Consider the following 7,826-nt stretch of genomic DNA (forward strand, 5'->3'; position numbering starts at 1 on the left):
GGGTGTGACGGTGGTGTTTGATCAAGCAGGGGTACGTTCTTGCGCCATACTTAGGGATCAGGGTCACGATTCTGCAATTCACTTTCAGGTAGATCAGAAAAATTGTGTGTGTGTGTGTGTGTGTGTGTGTGTGCGCGCGCACAAGTATGTAGAGAGAGAGAGAGAATATGTGCAAATAAAGTAAAATGTACTTTGGTGAGTAGTAGTGAATCATTATATTATACTTCTCTGAGGTTTGAAATGGTCTAGAAAAGAGGGGTGCAGATAAAGACCAAAAAGGGGATAAGGAGAACTAACATGTTTTACAATGTTTTTCACGTTGTCTAATGATGAGACCCGCCTGGCGTGCTCAGCCAGCCCTCCCCCCACCACACGCATGGGTCCCCCAAGTGCACAGCGGTCAGTAGGGCTAGCCCACACCCCAGAGGAGCCTCATCAGCCCGGAGGCTGGGAGGACCCCCATTTACTGAGCACCTGCATCCCCGAGGTCCTTTACATCCTTACCTCCTTAATCTCTGTAGCAACGCTCATGAGCAAGCGCTTCATTTTGTGGCCACATTATGGATAAATAAGTTGAGATTCAAAGAGAATGAGGAACCTGACCAAAGACATGGCTGTTGGGTGGCAAGGAGCTGTCTGGGGTTTTCTTTAGGCCTCACTGTCTAGTGAAGTCACCTGGAAATTTTGTTTGTTTAAGTGATGTGGGACCCCCACTCCCAGATTTTCGAGGTGATTGGGGTGAGGACCAGGCATTGGTGGTTTAAGGCATTCGCAAGAAATTGTAGCTCGGCCTGACACACGCACCCCCGAGAATAGTGCTCCCGCTCTCTAGCATGTGCGTGCATCACCTGGGCTCTTGTTAACCGAAAATTCTGAGCCAGAGAAGGCTGGGCGGGACCTGAGACTCTGTGTTTCTAATAGGTTCCTGGGGAGAGCTCTTGCTTTCAAGCCTTTGTACTCTTGTGTCATACATGACTCCATTTTTTCAGCCAGACAGCCTGTGTGTCATTCAGCCATTCTTTGGCCACGTGTAAAAGAAATCCTTATACGCAGACTTGGGGAATTGTTTTTCTTTTATAACCAGAAGTTATAAAAAGGTTCAGAGACAGCTTCTTCACCTTTCTCTTTGGCCTCTTCCTCGTGGTTACAAAACAGCGTCTCCTGCTCCAGCTATCACATCCACCTTCAGAGGAGGAAGGAGGAAGGACGGGTGCAGCTGCACTGGCCTCCGTTTACCAAGAAAGCCAACACTTTCTCCCATAACCAACAGGCTTCCACGTTGGTCTCATTGGCCCAAACAGGCTCCATGGACATTCCTAGTCACAAAGGAGGCGGGGAAGACAAAGGGTCATCATGGACCAATCACAGTCCACCCCTGGGTGCTGGCCACACAGCTGCTCGGGGCACAACTGGGATTCTGTGAACAAAGACACAGGAGGGGACGAACATGGATGAGGCCACCACTGATGTCTGCCCATAGTGAGTGCCGGCTCACAGACGGGAGCGATGGAAGTTCAAACACAGCCTCTGCTCATCTCTGGCCTGTTAGAGGGCTACCCCGCCCCCCATCAAATGCGTTTAGCTCTCTGTCTCCCTTTATCCAACAAGTACTTCCTGAGCACACCCTGGGTGCCACGCACAGCTTTGGGCACTGGGGATACAGACATCAGTCCTGTGGACTTGACAAAATGCTGTGCAACCGGAAGCATTTGCAGATCGGGAGACACCCCCCACCCCACCCGCAGGGGTCAGATGGAGTGGATGCGGCCGGGCTTCTGAAACGAGCTGCAAATAAACGGACATCAGATTTGGCTCTCCGTTTTCTAATAGCCGTCATGGGTATTGTACGGGTTTTACTTACAACTGGAGGTTAGGGAAGCCACACTTTGGCCTCCTCTGGGCAGCAGCACTTAATACTGGGAGCAGCTGGGCGCTCTTCCCTCCATTTTATAGCCGGGAAAACCACGTCTCGCCAGTTTGGGAAATGTACTTGCGATCACACGGCTCCTGGTGGCTAAGGAATTCGAACCCAGGTCCATCTAAGCCTCACTGCTCGTGCGTGTTCCTCCACAAGAATTGCATTCATGCACGTGCGAGGCAAAACTCCCTCTGAAACCAAACGTGGGCCAGAACTTACGCCTGGAGCATGTGGTGTCCGTCACCGAGGCCGTTGCTGATTATCGTGGCTTCACAAGGATCCTCCGGCTCCAGGTGGAGAGCCCAGGGACACGCCTCTTTGACAGTTACACACAAAGACACGTAGGCACACGTGCGTGCGCGGCACACACACACGCACACACACGCACTATCACCTCCAGGGAAAATGCTGCAAGGAACCGACCCCCTCTACTTCTCTGTCCTGCTTTCGCCAAACACTTGCTTTTCTAAGCCCAGAGTCAGTCCCGCTGGCCAGGGTTGGAGGGCACAGCAGTGAGACAAAAGGTCAAATCGGCCGGAACTTGACACCCTCGATCAGCCTCTGCTCACCCAGGCAAGACTGAATTCTGGGCTCCTCGCCCGCCTGCGCCCCGGGCGGGCCTGACTTTCGCCCCATGGTTCACGTGAGCTCCGACCCAGGCGCCCCTCACATGCGGTTTACACTCAGGCAATGACCTGTTTGTCTTTTCTGCTGCTGTGTAACAAGCTGCCTGAAAACCCAGTGGCTGAAACAACTACTATTTCCTTATTTCTCACAATTCCACGGGTCAGGGACTCAGTGGGGACGCACTGAGGACACACGATGGCCTCATGATGTCCCCTGGGACTGGATCCAAGACGGCCTCTTCACTCCCAACTCTGCTGCCTCGGCGCCCATGGACGGTGTCCCGGGTCCCCTATCTGGGGCCTCCGTTCTCCGCTGGCTGTAAGTACCGCTGCTCGCCCGGTGTTCTCGGGGCCTCTCCCCCTCCACCTGGTTTCTTCTTCCGTCTCTCCTTGCACTTGGGCTTCTCAAACATGGCAGGTGGAGAGGGAAGAGCATGCAAGACAAAGAGGAAGCTCTCAAGGCCCGGACTTGGGAGTCCTGGACATCACTTCTGCCTCTTTCTCTTTTCTGTTAAAGCCAATCACAGGCTTACCCAGATTCAAGGGAAGGACCCAGGCAGACCCCTCAACCTGCTCTGACCTCAGAACTCAGGCATTCTCCCTTGGAATTCACTTTCTTTTTTTCTTTTTTTATTTGAGAGAGAGAGAGAGAGAGAGAGAGATGTTAAGCAGGCTCCACGCTCAGTGTGGCGCCCAAGGCAGAGCTCGATTCCATAACCCTGGCATTATGACCTCAGCTGAAATTAGAGTCGGGTGCTCAACTGCCTGACCCCCCGGGCGCCCTGAAATTCACTTCGATCACCTGCCTTCATGCCTCTCCGGTCACAGCAGTCATTCACTCACTCATTCAACAAATACTTACTGAGCACCCACTCTTTGCCTGACACTCGGCTAGGCACTGAATGTGTAGCAGTACACCAAGCGGAATAAGACCTCAGAGAGGTTACGAGTTAATGGGGGAGGCAGAAAAAAGACGTAAACAGGTACCTGGCCTGTGGCATGGCAGGTGGTGATACGTGTTATGGGAAACAGCAGCTCCGGGAAGATGGATGGGGCATGGGGGACAGGGCGGGGTGTACAGCTGTAAACGGGGTGGTTAGGGGGTGCAGGAGCAAGCCCCCCGTGTGGCTACCTGGGAGGGGTGTTCCAGGCAGAGGAACGTGCAAGAGCTTTGCCCCCACGAGAGCACAGAGAGGGCCAGAAGTGAGAGAAGGCGGAGGGCGGGAGATGAGGTCAGATGTCCTGGGGGCCTGGGGAAGACTTTGGTTTCACCTTGACTGAGAGAAGAAGCCAGTCAGGCGTCTGGGGGAGGAGTGACTGACGCGAGCTCTGACTTGTGCCTGTGAGTCAGCTGTGCCCCAAACACCTATTTTCCTGGGATAACTATCAGCCTCAGAGGCAAGCTGAGAAATCAACAGTTTCACTGTTGTTCAGTTTCACTGAAACTGTTGATTTCCGGGAGTCCACTGACACAACGTAGCAAGAGCTACAAGGCTGACCGCATCCTGTCACTTAATAATCGCAGGACTGGGAACTCATCCTGGGGAGAGAACTTAATAAAATGGTGTTTCTTTCAGGAGTGTTTTCCATAATATTGTTTTCACTTTGTGTTTTCATGTTAATAACAATCTTTTAAAAATAGGCACATAAAGAGGCGCCTGGGTGGCTCAGTCAGCTAAGCATCTGATTTCAGCTCAGGTCACGATCTCGTGGTTCCTGAGTTCGAACCCAGTGCTGAGAGCTCGGAGCCTGGAGCCTGCTCCGCATTCTCTGTCTCTCTCTGCCCCTCCCCCCACTCTCTCTCTCCCCATTCACAGTCTGTCTCTTTCTCTCTCAAAATAAAACATTAAAAAATCTTTTTAATAATAAAAAAGATTAGGCACATACGAATACTCCACCATCTGGCCGACTCCCTCCAGCCTAGCACCACCACTGCGTCCAGCACTGGGACCAGGTGCTATTGCTTTGTCACCAGCAGAGATACTGTGGAATCACACGTAGTGCAGAAGAGCGGATGTCCCCAGAGCAAAGGCCAGAGTGGGTCACAGACCTGCCCTTTGAGGCAAAAGACCTGCCGCAGAGCAGCGAGTTGCTGGTCCCTCACGCCCAACCCAACAGAATCTGCACCACACACTTGGTTCCTATTTCTACCCCTGAGTGGCCCGTGGGTCCGAGCACAGCATTATCTGTCCCATCCGTGTTGCTGCTTTTAAGTCCGCGTGCTTGGAATAGTGTTCTCACTTAATTAGCAGTTTCATTTTGATTATGCAGTTCTTTAAGAATTCTAGCCTTCCACTTAGTTCAAGCTTTATAGCATTATAATTAAACATGAAGTTATTCGATTCAACATTGGAACAATTATGTTCCTACAAAAAGTTGTCTGGGGGCACTTGGGTGGCTCAGTGGACTCTTGATTTCAGCTCAGGTGATGATTTCATGGTTTGTGAGATCAAGCCCCCAGCTGGGATTCTCTCTCTCTCTCTCTCTCTCTCTCTCTCTCTCTCTCTCTGCCCCTCTCCTGCTCACACACTGTCTCTCAAAATAAAGAAACATTTAAAAAATGAAATGAAAAGTTGTCTGACATTACTTGAGTGCGAGCAGCGCTGGAGAACTAGCAGCCCGGAGGAAGGGATAATCCCAAGTGGCCTTCCCGGTGCCGCCTCCCTGGCCGGCCCCTCGAGGAGGGCGGGGCGCTCCGCAGCCACAGGGGGACCTGGGAGAGCCGGCAAGGCCTCTGCATGAAGGTCACCAGGCCTCCTCCACGAGCAGGCCTGACAGGTTGGTCCGGCCTGGGTTCAGGAATGTTCAGCTCGTTTATTCTGATGACCACACTCGGGGGAAACAATGCGCAGATCTGCAGGCTCAGGCATCCGCTCTTCATTCTCCCTCAGACCCTCTCCTCGGTGATGTCCGTCATCGCCTTCTTTGGAACCTGTTCCGAGCACCTTCCCAGCCTCCCTGTCTCCGTGGTAGCAGGCACCCTAGTCTCTGCATCGTCCGGCCTCCGCCCCAAAGGTCTGCTGAGTAAGACGTGTCCTCTTGGATCACGCTGTATTTTTGCCTAATCCTGTTGCTTTCATTCTTTTCTGTGACACGACAAAGATTCCCGCCAAAATCTTAATACAGAAAATGTCCTTCCTGCTCAGTGCCCCCCAGCCTCTGGTAATCTGACCCTTGAGGCGATTGCCTCTAAAACACAGAGAAACCAAATTTAGCTAATGGCTCCAAGGCATAAACTCCTCTTTGATGCTTGGGTGGAAAAACAAAGCTGTGCGCTCCACACTGAGTAACTTTGCCAGTTAAAATCACAAAGATTTTAAATCCTCTGCCTGGAATTGAGAGTACTAATGATTTTTTTTCTTCTTTCCTATAATTTCAAAGAAGAAATTCCCAAATCCTGCTAGAATTTGGGGAGTGAACCTGTCCAGGGAGCAGGCAAGGTTTTTCTCATGGAGTAACACCTCCATCTTGTGGCCTTTCTGGTAATTGCAAGTAGGTGGAGCTGCCTCTAGTATTTTGACTAGCGTTAAGTCTGGGAGAGAACTTGAGAATTCTGACTCAGCTTCCGGTCTGCAAACAGGTAAGGTTTATTAACGCCACTATTGCTTTACTATAACAGTCCAGAGAGGTTAAGAGGCTTGTCTAAGGCCACACAGCTAATAGGTTGAGTACCTTCCCTGAGGTTACCTGCAATCCTCTAGACACTTTTTAGGAAGAAGAAACTTTTCTTCAAACTAAATTCTACCAATTATAAGACACAAATCTGGAGGTGTTCTGGCTGAAGAGACAGAAGGGCTCACCCTTGCCAGCCCCTTTACTTAGCGCACCTTGAAAACCACTGAAAGGAACCACAAACTCTGAAAAGGAACAGCAAACTCTGCCAGGAAGGTGGGGGAAGCTTTCATTTATGCACCGGCCGGCCATTCAGCCCATAGTTATAAGGCTCCTTCAATGTGTCAAACCCTTAAACAAGACAGGTGAGATTTCCGCATACAGCTTACATTCTGGTTGGAGGAGACCGACACTAATAACTAGACAAATAGATGACGAGAATAGATTCTTTTCGTTCTTTTTTAAAAAGATTTTTACTGCAGAGGGAGGGCAGGGAGAATCTTAAGCAGGCCCCATGCTCAGCCTGATGTCGGGCTTGATCCCGCCACCCTAGGATCATAGACCCCACAACCCTGGGATCCTGACCTGAGCTAAAACCAGAAGACACTCAACTGACTGAGCCACCCAAGGTCCCCTTGGTTCTGATCGTGACTAGGGTGTGGGGAGCAATGTTCGAGAAGCTGGTCTGAGAAGAGGCGGTGGAGCTGTGAGGACGGGTCAGCCAGAGGAGAAGGGAAAGGGGGATGTTGGCCAAAGGGCACAAACCTCCAGTTACAAGACGATTAAGTCCTGGGGGTTTAATGAACAGCATAGTGACTATCGTTAACAGTACTACACTATATATTTTAAAGTTGCTAAGAGAATAGATCTCGAATGTTCTCATCACAGAAAAGCAATGGTCCTTAGGTGAGGTGATGGAGGGTGGGGTTAAGCTACTGTGGTGCCTGTGTCACAATACATACGTGTATCAGACCAACACGTTGTACACCTTAAACTTACACGTCATATGTCAATTATACCTTAATGAAGCTGGAAAACATTTAATAATGAATAAATAAATAAATAATCAAAAGAGCCCCATAACTTAATCTTTTTAAGCCAGGCGCTCTGACACAGGGAGAAAGCTCAAGGGAACCGCTGCCTTTTTCTCCTTCCAGGAGGGGGCGCTGATGCGTGCAATAGCCAACCCCATCCCGAGCCCGCACCCGGAATTTTCCTCTGTGGCATCACCCCTTCAACTCCGCTCCTCAAAAACCACATAGCAAGATCAAAACGGTCAGTGAAGGCAGATTTAGGTTGGGAGTGGTGGAAGCAAAGGAAGAAAATGAAAAGATTTAGGCTGGAGTGTATGTCCAAAGTCATCAACCACATTTTTTTGGTTTCATTTTTCATGTTGAAAAGTGTGTATATATTTTTAAATTAACTTTTTATTATATAAAACTTCCCTCATAGACAAAATGATGGATAATAGTTCAACGAAATGCCATAGACCATCTCCACATCAGCAACCATCAACTTCAGTTGTTCTGTCTTCATACACTTCTTCCTTCTGTTCACTAATTTATGGAATAAAATTTTTGTGCTATAGTTTTTAAAAAGAAAATCCAAGACATTGAATCACATCACCAGCCTCTAACAGACCAGGATGCTTTTTCATGAAGCATAAACAT

The 7,826-nt window shown here is 49.9% G+C and overlaps 1 long non-coding RNA gene across 1 annotated transcript; it reads right to left on the reverse strand.

The window, feature by feature from the left end:
- Positions 1–1,104: 1,104 nt before the first annotated feature.
- On the reverse strand, positions 1,105–2,275 carry LOC115300956. The gene is made up of 3 exons (XR_003912935.1): positions 2,138–2,275; positions 1,862–2,014; positions 1,105–1,316 (listed from the first exon to the last, which is right to left on the reverse strand). It is a non-coding gene; the product is annotated as an uncharacterized LOC115300956 (long non-coding RNA).
- Between the last annotated feature and the right edge of the window lie 5,551 nt (positions 2,276–7,826).

The sequence above is a fragment of the Suricata suricatta genome, chromosome 9 (genome assembly GCF_006229205.1).
Source record: "Suricata suricatta isolate VVHF042 chromosome 9, meerkat_22Aug2017_6uvM2_HiC, whole genome shotgun sequence".
NCBI classification, from domain to species: Eukaryota; Metazoa; Chordata; class Mammalia; order Carnivora; family Herpestidae; genus Suricata; species Suricata suricatta.